At 36.6% G+C, this 11,647-nt stretch overlaps 1 protein-coding gene across 1 annotated transcript in view; it reads left to right on the top strand.

Moving 5' to 3' along the window:
* Positions 1-11,297, top strand: part of ankef1a (ankyrin repeat and EF-hand domain containing 1a) — a 34,900-nt gene extending 23,603 nt beyond the window's left edge. Inside the window, exon 11 of the mRNA XM_005160755.6 lies at positions 10,317-11,297. The gene's annotated coding sequence lies outside the window, so the exon portion shown is untranslated. The remainder of the gene's footprint in view (positions 1-10,316) is intronic.
* The last annotated feature ends 350 nt before the right edge of the window (positions 11,298-11,647 follow it).

Raw genomic sequence — 11,647 nt, forward strand, 5'->3', positions numbered from 1 at the left:
AATCTTATTTCGGTTAAACAAAAAATGGGGAAAGAATAAACAGGGGGTCTAATAATTCTGACTTCAACTATATATACAATATATGACATTAAATGAATTTCTTGCTTTTGATAGAACTATCAAATGCTTACCAAAGATTTATTTGATTAAAATGTGATTAAATTACTACAATTTAAAAAAGTTAAACTGTTGCTTGTTTACATTTTCTCCCAAAATGTCATTTATTCCTGTGATGTTAAAGCTTGGTTTTCTTCAGCATCATTTCTTCAGTCTTCTGTCACATAATGCTGCAGAAATCATTTTAAAATACTGATTTGATGCTCTTTATTTAATTTATTTTTTGCTTTAATATTTCCGTTTAAACCTTTATATACTGACATTAAAAGGTGTTTGACACCTGATACTGTATATAAGTACAGCAGACTAATACTGTAAAAGTAACGATAGTCTTTTGATATTTTATTTGCTAAAGAATTCTGGAAAATGCATTATAGTTTCCATCAAAATATTCAGAATCTAATAATAATTAGTATTATTTTAAAATTAATAAATATCACTAATGAAAACTGATAATAATTCTGCAGAAAGCATATCATGTATCATGACTTTGGAAAAAATGACAATCAATTAATCTTATCTATCACAGAAATTAATTACATTATAAAATGTATGAAAATAGAAACAGAATTTTAGAAAAGAAAAAATATTCGAATATTAAATCAAAATAGTTTCTAAAATGTAATATTTTACAGTATTACTACATTTTTGAAAAAAATAATTTGGTCAGCATAAGAAATATATATTCGTAACAACCAAAAATGATTCTATTTAATTAGTAATACATGTGTGTTTTACTTTTGTAAATTTGGTCACACAGTGCTGTGCCAAGTCTTTGTTTTGCTCCGTCTGAAATGATTTGCCTGCCCCGTCCACCTTGTTTTTCTGGGTTGAAAGTCTTTCCTTGCAGCACTGCAGTGTTTCTCCTCATACACTCCCCCACACAGAGCTTACTCAGCATTCCTGCTCCTCCTGGGACCAGGGGGAGACGGAGAGCTCTGACCAGGCTGTGTTTGTGTTTTATTCAGCGCCTGTCACAGCTCTGCCCCACTGCCAGAGGCCGCTGATCTGAGTACAGACGACTGGGTCTGTCCTGACACAGAGTTCAGACCCTCCTGCAGACCCCGGAGATTGGCATCTGCATACATTTTAGCCAGCACACAAGAGCTATTTAAACGTAGGTTTTATACTATCATAGAGACTGTGAATTAAGGTTTTATGAGGTCCACCGAATACGCTGTGACTTTTATCATATTATGTCCTCAGATGCCCTTATACACAAACTTTCCAACACAAACTGGCGTAGGGTACAATCTGACATTCACTATAAAAAAGGTCATTACTGGTTTATTCGGGTAATTCTTGGAAGGTGGAGATGTTTATGTGAATGTGCACTTAAAATTATGCTAAGATGGCTGGAATACCATAACGAAATGGAAATAATACAAATACAGTAACACAACTCTGTAAAAAATGCTGGGTTCCACACAATCGATTTGTTGGGACAACATGAAAAAATTAACTTAGCTTATTATTCATTCGTTCATTCATTTACCTTCGGCTTTCATCCCTTATTTATCAGGGGTCGCCACAGAGGAATGAACCGCCAACTAATCTGGCTTCTGTTTTATGCAGTGCATGCCATTCCAGCCACAACCCTTTACTGGGAAACACCCATACACTCTCATATTCACACACACACACACACACACACACACACTTAAACACTATGGCCAATGTAGTTAATCTAATTCACTTATCATGTATTTGGACTGTGGGGGAAACCAGAGCACCCAGAGGAAACCCACGACAACATGGCGAGAACATGCAAACTCCAAACAGAAATTCTCAGACCTTCTTGCTTGAGGCAACAGTGCTAACCACTGAGCAACCGTGTCACCGTTAGTTTATTAGTTTTTACAACTTTAAGTGAATTGAACATAAAAGAATGAAGTTGTCCCCCCCAAAAAGACTCAATAATTGTGTTGTTTCAGCTCATTTTATATAAGTAGTTTGTACAAGTAGTAATATTTTTTGAGCGCTTGAATAATGCTGTTTTATAATTTTATAATAATAGTAATACTTTTTATTTGTAATTTGCATTTCTTAGACTCAAAGCTACAAGGCAAAATACCAATAGCAGAAACAGCACAATAAAAAAAATACAACAAAACAATCAAAATTTGAATAATAAGATAAAATACATAACAAAAATAATCATCCTAAGTTAAAAGCAATGCTACATAGGCAAGTCTTAAGAAGTTTCTTAAAACAGTCCAGAGAGGAGGCATTCCCAACGCTAATGCATTCCACAGCTTAGGCGCACTGTATGAGAAAGCCCTAACACCCATGGTCTTGAGTTTACAACGTGGCTGATACATGGTAGGTCCCAATGCCGAGTGAAGACTGCAGGCTGGAGTTTCGATAGTCACCACGTCACAAATGGAACCAGGTGCTAGCCCATGCACTGCTTTGAAGGTTAAAATCAAGGTCTTAAAATCAATCCGTGACTTAATAAGAAGCCAGTGTAGTTATTAAAGTACAGGAGTAATGGTGGCGTGATGATGTGTGTCAGAACCCATGCTGCGGGAATTTTGAATATACTTTAATCTTCTGAGAGAATTTGTAGGTAAACCCCCAAAAAGTGAATTACAGAAATTAAGACATGATGTGATAAGGCATGGATAAGTCTCTCCGCATCAGGTTGTGAGAGAAGGAGTTTAATCCGTGCAATCTTGCGGAGATGAAAAAAGGCAGTTTTTATTTATTACAATTTATTCTTGTACTTAAGTGATCATGTAAAATGTATAGTTTTCACTGTCACATGATCATTTGAATACAATGATTTGGTGCTCAAATCATTCTTATTAAGCATATTGAAGTCGTGATGATACTGTATATACATACAATTTTCTGAAGGAGGTAATCTTCAATTCGTTGAAAAGTAGAGCTGTATTTATTTAAACAGGATTTACTGTCAGGTTCTTTGTGATCAGTTTATTTTCATGCTAGTTTTTCATCCTAGTTCATGCTTTCATATTTTTTCTTTCAGAGAATGTCTGATTTTAGTTTGGCTGGAATAAAACCCGCCTTTAAAAAAATGGTTAGGGTCAATATTAGTAGCCTTCTTAAGAAATTCATCAAGGTGATACAGAGCAAACCACTGTTGTCCAATGACTTGCCTAATTAACCTAATTAATCTAGTCAATTTTGAGGTAAAAAAAACTTAAATAGTACCCCAATAGTCATGATCTACAAATAGATAAATATTTTTATATACAACATTAAAGAGATAGTTCACCAACAAATGAAAACAAATAAAAGCATAGTGGCCTAGCTAAATAATATTTGTATTTTTAAAATGTGAAATAGGCAGTCACGCATATTTTCATTTTTTTTTTAAATCAAGAGTAAATTGGTTAATGAGCCGGATAAAAGAAATCTTGAGAAGATAAAACCACAAATGGATCAGGATAGTGGGAGACAGAAGAAAACTGATCTCAAGTCAGCCAGAAAACATGATAGAAGAGCTAACTCTAGGCTATTCTTGAAGATTAGACTGAGTGAGTCTGAGTGAGAATAATTTTTTTTTTCACTTGGCACATAATAGTGAAGTGAACAGAATAGGTTGTTCATGCGATTTATGTTTGTAGCTACTAGGGATGCAACGGTTCTCTGTAAAAAAAAAAAAAAAAACGTATCGTCCCGTTGTCCTCTCACGGTTTGGTGCGCCCTGTGATCCCCTGTTCAGAATATGCATTAATAATATTGGTTTGTTAATAAAAATCAACTGCAACAAAGCAGTTCTGCCTTTGTACGCTTTTCACGTGCCAAGACCTGTCCAATCACCTCTTAGTATGTACATTTTTTGTTGACATCACATTTTCTCATGTGATGTGTGCGTGTGGAGTTTCTGTGGGTTTCAGCATGGCAAGTGAAGGAGATATAGCGCAAATGCACAGGAAAGGCCAAATTTTTAAACAGATACTCAATGTAAATTTAGACAGACACAGAAACATAACTGATGCTGCTTTTTTGTTGTTGTTGCAAGGATAGCCTAGATCAGTGGTCACTAACAGGCGGCTCGCGGTTTGTGTCCAGACCCAAAAACATCACATACGGACGTGGACATACAGCAGGTCTGGTGGTTAAGTTCTTTCGCACCAGATCACTTCATCTATTCACTCTGTTTACCCGCTGTCTGCTAAGAACAGTTTTCTTCTCGACTGACTGTTTCCATTGAATTAAGAGAGAATAGGCGAACACTCTCTCTTTTATTAAGTTTCACTTAAGTTTCTTTTCTTATTTTACTACAATGGTGCTAAGTGAAACAGAGCTCTCTGGACTCATAATAAAATCAGAAAGAAATGATAAATAAAAATGCACTGTTGCCTTGGTAATGCAAGCATAATGTAAACAGAAGTAATCAATACTTAAGACTGCTCAATTATTAAGATTTGTTAACATAATTACTATCTACATATTTGATTGAGACTTTTGATTCGAGATGTAAAACAGAAAAAGGGGAAGTTTAAGCTTTTTCTATTATTTTTATTAAACATTTTATTTGAACATACAATTTTCAAAATGCCTTACTTTTATTTGATTCATGCAAGAACTTGCAAATCTACAAGCTGTTGCATTGCCAGGTGTTTGTTACCCAATGTTTATTATTCTTTGAATTGTTCTGTAGCTATTGTTTTCCAAGCATAGCACAAACTGTAACATACTAAAAACCGTGACCCCAAAACCATGATACATTCCAAACCGTGAGTAGATTGAACCATTGCTCGCGTTGTAGCTACATGTTTTTATTAACCATGACTGAACAATAACATTATATGGCACAAATTAATTCAAGACCGACCGAAATGTGCTGCTCTTTTTTTTCCGCTAGCACCGTTTAATGGCATCTTGTTCCGGAAAATCTGAAATTGTATGGTGACGTCGGTCACGGTAACTTTTATTTCCTGGTTTTGTTTCGGGAATTATTCATTTACAAATTAAGCACTGCTGACATCATTTACTCTCACTTGTTTAATACCTGTTTTGAGTTTCATTATTCTGTTGTCTCTATAAAGCTGGGAACACCTAACTATTTTTCCAACTGTCGAAGTCAATAGTTAAATATTTTCATCTTTCTTATATTTCGAAACTTCTTTTATGTTTAACATAATAATAAAACTCATTATAACCACTTGAGGGTGAGTAAATGGTGAGTAAATGTTCATATTTGGGCGAACCATCCCTTCAAGTAGGCCTACAAATCCAATATTAGCCACACCAGTACTTCTAAAATTAATATTTTCTTCCTGGTCAGTTCCAATACAGCTCTTTTCTTCTCTATGATGAGCACAATACAGTTTTCCTACCAGCAGCCCTAAGTACAAGTGCTGCTCTTCTTGTTTTGGTTTGATCTGCTCCCTCATTTCTACTCTCGAGTAGCCGGTGTACAATTTCAGTCGATAGAAGCCAATGGCAGAAGTTCAAGTACCTTGCTGTTGAGCATTTTCCTGCAATTAGAGTTTGCATTTGGCATCCATTCTTTCTAGCATCACTTTTTGCCCCCTGGGCATTTTTACTTGCTGTCCTTGGTTTATTTTGGTACCAACCCAAGGGAACTTGACAGCAACAACACAAACGCAGAGTTTTTGAGCCAGGTTACTTTCATCAGAATCAGTCTTGAAACCCAAGCCTGTAACATAGTGAATAATCTAATCAACATGCTGGTCATTTAGCATTTGATTCAGGCGCTGCAGAGGATGCCCAGACAGATATTAATCTTTAATCTCACAACCAGATGCTGAGAGGAAAGAAATCATATTGTCTTGTTGCCATTCCAGCGGTCTGCGAAAAAGCGATTTTTATGAACCCCCCAGGGATAATATCACTAATGTATGACTGTGTTGTAGTGAGGGTTAGCGGCACGCAGTGTTGGAGTAAGTGGCCATAGATCAGTGCCAGGGTTCAAAGGCTGAGATTGGAGCGGAGCACTGCGGAGCCAGCAGGGTGAAGCTGGCAAAGATCTGCTCTGCACTCCATCGATCTGGCCAAGCTGGAGTGGGTCACGGTATCAGCGGTGGCCAGCTTCATTTTCACTGCAGTGGAGGCGTCTGCTGTTCCACCTCTGGGCAAACAAAACCACATAAACACACACACGCAGGTCTTGCATAGCTGGAAGCTCTGGTTCATTAAGCAGCAGAAGGCACTGAGGTACTAGTCTCCCTTTGAGCAGCCCTTAAGGATGAAATCTGCCAGTAACACACTGGCAAAAAAATGCTGCATCAGGAATGCATGAGATTATGTATGTACAGTTTAGCAGGCACTAGACATGATAGTCTGGGTCCAGCTCTTTTCTCTACACTTTTACAGGATGTGTGCACTGGACGTGTGCATCTAGATGTGACATTACTAAAGACATTAGAATACAGTTTAGTGTAACTGAGCACACACAAAATGGTTTGTACATAAGAGTGTTAAAGTCAAGATTTGGTCAAGTTTCTGTTGAAAAAAACTACATAAAATGACTTATTTTTTATTTAGTGGCCTGTTAAACAAATTACGCCTCTTTTATTAAATAAATTTGGTTAGAATTATAATTTTATTTTTTTCTTAGCTAATGCTGCATTAATTATATAGGGAAGCCTTGCACAGGATACTATTAAATGCTGCATTTAATACCAGAGTCCATCAAATACTCAATTGTTATGCGTGTTAAATATGTGTTGCTGGCAGATTGCAGCCCTCACATGGTCGTCCACTGAAGCTAAGCATTGCTGCGCCCGGTCAGTACCTGCATGGGAGATCACATGGGGAAAGCTAGGTTGCTGCCTGAAGTGGTGTTAGTGAGTCCAGCAGGAGGGACCAGCTTAACCTGTCGTCTGTGTGGATTCTAACGCCCCATAGTGAAGCGGTCTCTATACTGCTCAGTGATCGCCATCTTTCAGATGAGACGTTAAACCGAGGTCCTGACTCTATGTGGTCAATAAAAATCCCAGCATGTTCTTTGTAAAAGAGTAGGGGTTTAGCCCCAGCATCCTGGTCAAATTTGCCCACTGGCCTCCTAACCATCCTCATATCATAATTGGCTTCATCACTCTGTCTCCTCTCCACCAATCAGTTGGTGTCTGGTGTTCGTTACTTTTGTTTTCATGTGTTTGGTGGCACGATCTATATTGTTTCTTGTCATTGCGCAATTTGAATGCCTTTTTGATGCAAACATTTTTCGTCATTGCGGCCTGCGTGCTGCAGTGTGCGGCCTTTTCAACCAAGGCTGTCACGCACCTTATGTAGACTAGTTTATGAAGATTGCCATGAGAAAGGCAAGGATGACTACACAGATGAGACAGAGGGAGACGGCGAATTTAACGCGTCTGATGCTGTCATGTTTGCATGGTAATAAGACACCTTTTGCTCGATCAGATCACAGGTAAACGAGAGACACATTCCAGTTCAAAAATAGCCCTTTAAATGCTTAAGGTTAGAGTCGTCCTGTTCTGATCATACCGTATAGGACTTTCTCTGGTCTTTCACTCTAATGAAAAAAGTGTTTTTTTGTAAAGTTTGGGCATTTATTACAAATAAAAATCAGATACTTTTTAAAAACTTTATGCATTGAGATTCATTTGCTTCATTTCCGATGAGTTTGAATTTCCTAATTCAGAATTTATGCTGTTTTACAGTTTTACAGTAATGGCTACTTTTTACTTAAGTACATTTTTGAGGCCGTACTTTACTTTTTTTTTTAAGTACAAAAGTGTAGTCAGTACTTCAACTTTTAAAGTCATTTTAAACATGAGTATCTTTACTTCTACCTATATAAAGGATGTGTGTACTTTTGCCATCTCTGGCCTTCGCTAAGCAGGTTATAAACTTAAACCGTGACTCATGTCTCAGTTATGTCACATTCTAAATGTAAAAAGTAGAAACCTTTTACTCTAAGATTTTAGATTCATGATACTAAACCATGGTAGTAAAACTCTAAATGTTTGAGCCACAATCAACACAGATTCTGGTAACACTTTAAAATAATGGTCCATAGTGTGTTTACTAAAATGAACAAACAAATAGTACTACATTTATTACAGCACTTATTTATCTTTGTTAACATTATATATTATTTAATTTCCTATTAATTCAGAATGCTTTAACTAATGTTGACAAACACGACTTTGGATTTTAATAAGACATTAGTAATATTGAACTATGATTAATAAATGCTATATTCACACTTTAGTATACACTAAAACCCTAACCCTAACCCTAACCCTAACCCCAACCCTTTTCTAAAGTCTTACCAAAAAATTATAAACAAAACCAAACCTTAAGGGCACAATCACAATCACAGTGCCATAATTAAACTTCCAGTACACAAAATTTTAATGGACACTGCTGTGAATGTAATATGAGGACACTCACAGAATGATAACCTGGGTACTGTTCTGTCCGGGACAGCAGATGTGATTTTGTGGGACATGGGGGGAGAGACACATTTACTACCATTAAACTAAGTACATATTGATTAACACAACACCCCACTGGATCTCTTCAGATCTCTTATTATAACAGGAACTGAATGTAACAGACTAGTAGACAAAATCACATTCATTCGAGTTTTACCAAATTTAGTGCATCTTAAACTTGTTAGATCTGGTGGATCAGCTGTGCAAATGAATATTTCAAGCTTTAAACAAGCTCTTCATTATTGTTTTATTGTTTTTTTAATATTCAAAGGGTAATTAACAAAAAAAAAGTCCTGTAAAAATTTAGGAAAGTGGGTGAGTCCAGCTTTGTTTAGGTGGGAGTGTAGAGTAGCGAAAGAGAAAAGGGTTTGCTTGAAAAGGGGAGTTTTAGTACATGCACGCGGAGATGTTTACAGCAGCAACACAAACACGGACGCAGGGGAGATAGACAGTGACTACGTTTACATGGACATCCCTAATCAAATTATTTGCCTTAATATTAGTAAGAGAATAATATGATTAAGGTGTTTACATGAGTTGCTATTTGAATGTTCCTTTTATGATCCTGTTTTACATGTTATAACACATAATTCGATTAGCATTATCGCATCACCACGCACTTCACATTTCCTCCAGAGTTTCATGTAATTTCAGGTGTTTCATTCTTAATTTGTCGACTTCAACTGCAGTTTGACACTTTCACTTTCATTCAGGAACATTTCATGCATGCCCGCCCTGACAAACAAAATATTGGATGTGAGGAACTGCTGGAAGAGTGTTGTTTTAATGAAATTTTTGAAACCGCATGTCGTATGGGAGAAAAAAACCTACGCATTTCTCTGTAACTTAGATGCAGAGACTCGGTATGTGCAGAGAAAAGCATCAAACAGCCGGGTGCGCATATCCTGTCACAAAGTGAAAAAAAATTCAGATTTTACCATTTCCAGATGCGAAAAGCTCTTGAGTAAAAATTATCCTTACAAACATATATTTGTCAAGTTAGCAGAAAACTGTAATCCACACGTGAGTCCAGCTGCGCTCTCATAGCAGGGAAATAAAAACAAAACCTTTGTTGCAGCATATTTATAAACAACACTGACGACCCATGTCTCCGAACAATTCTTCTTCTTCCACTTGTTTTAATTACGGTTGGCAACACAACTGTTGGAAACACACTGCCTGAACACTGTAACAGGTAAAAACAGTCTTCGAAGCTATCATGCATATTAATGAGGTTGCACCTAATAGTGGTTTTAGCAACGTGGGACACATATATACGAATGTCAACATCTCGAAAAATGTGTTTGGTGTTTCGTGACCCTTTAAATGTGTGACAGTGATTGTGTCTTGTGGAAATATGAGACAGAGCTCCCAGTTCCAGCACTGGTCACCCTAATCGCACACTGGTATCTTTTTAAAAAATGGTATTCTACTTATAATAAATCCATAAGGTAAAATTATGCAATATTCTCCATTTTACTGCAACACTGCAGGTTTCAACTTTGCATTATTTTATTTCAGTTTATAGGTTACAACAAGAGCTGTTACTGTATGTATAAATTCTGTTGGTCACATGCCTTCACACTATTCAAAAACACAGGCTTTGAATGCAGTGCAATTTACATAAGCATTCTCATGTGTAAAAATGGAGATATGTTTGATAAATCAATATATGTTTCTTTTAGCACATATTGCATTTCATTATAAAAATAAACTGAATTCACTATGACATTATATGCACTTAATCTAAAACCTTTGTCAGACATAATATTTAATTACTGCCTTTCTATTTTACAGGTATATCAAAGCAAAATCAGAATCTTTGCAAGCATCTCCTGAAACCTTCATAAGTACTCTTCATAAGAAATCACCCTTCAGCAACAAAACAAAGCACAAAAATGTGCATCATTGTTGAATTTGAGTATCTTTCATCAACCCCACGTGCATTACGAAACTTGAGGGATATTCACTTTTACCTCTTTGCACGTTTTCTACAAGAACGGGAGTATATATGAAAAAAAAACAAGCTCCAGGTGACGCACGGAGAGAGAACCCCATGTTTCCATGGTAACGTGCAGGTGAAGGCATCGAGGACTAATCTAGTTCTTCATCTATGAAGCACAAGTCTTACACTAGTCCTTGCTTAAATCCATCACAAACACACACACTCATTTCCCAATTACCTGTGTTCTGCTAATGTCTCCAGCTGAGCCTGAAATGATAATGATCACACACAGGCTCCAGAACACTGCACGGTGGAGGGGGAGAAGAAGAGAATGAGCGGGTATTGCACCATGTGTACAAGCCCTGAAAGACTGATCACTTCAGAGACACGCTGCAACCTTCCCCACTTCCAATCTATTTTCCAAACAATAGCACACACAGACGTCAAAAAGGAGAATGCAACCGGAAACTTTCAAATGCCAGTCCACGTGGTCTAACACGTTTCGTTTTGTTGTTAATATAGGCCTGATGTCCCTATTTTAAAACGGCGGTCATTACGTCTGCTCACTGGACACATCAGATCTAGTCATGCAGTAAGAGCAACTCAGCTGTTCCACAGTCCTTCCTGTGATGCAAATGAGCAAGTGCATCACTGCAAAAATCATTGCCTTCATTTGTATTTTTGTCTTGTTTTTCAGTAAAAACGTAAACATCCTCTGAACAAGAGCAATTGATGTGAGTGGAAGGGTCGTGGAACATTTAGAACTGTAAAGAAACTTGACTTTTAAATGGCTGTTCTTAGGAAGGCAGATAAATAAAATATTACAGATTAAATATCGTCTTTAGAGCATTTTGTTTTTTGCATAAAATACAAAACAAAAATCAATGCAATTATTTCTTACAGTATGTTTATATTCATCTTTACAGAACATAAGATGAATTAAGATGAAAAAAACTCAGATGTAAAAATGCAAAAGTTCAGAAGCAAAAAGTGCTATCTGAAATTTTCTTACAAAATTTGCATTTTTCTGCAGCCTCCAATATTTTTGTGGAATGATTTTACTTAAAAGCAATGCAAAGAAGCAATTTTTTGCCATAAAAGTGGATTCACTGAACATACACACAGGAGCTTGCAAAAAATGCTCATTTTAAAAGTAAACTTCAGGTGGCAATTAGAGGTTTTT

Source organism: Danio rerio, chromosome 20, assembly GCF_049306965.1.
Source record: "Danio rerio strain Tuebingen ecotype United States chromosome 20, GRCz12tu, whole genome shotgun sequence".
NCBI lineage: Eukaryota > Metazoa > Chordata > Actinopteri > Cypriniformes > Danionidae > Danio > Danio rerio.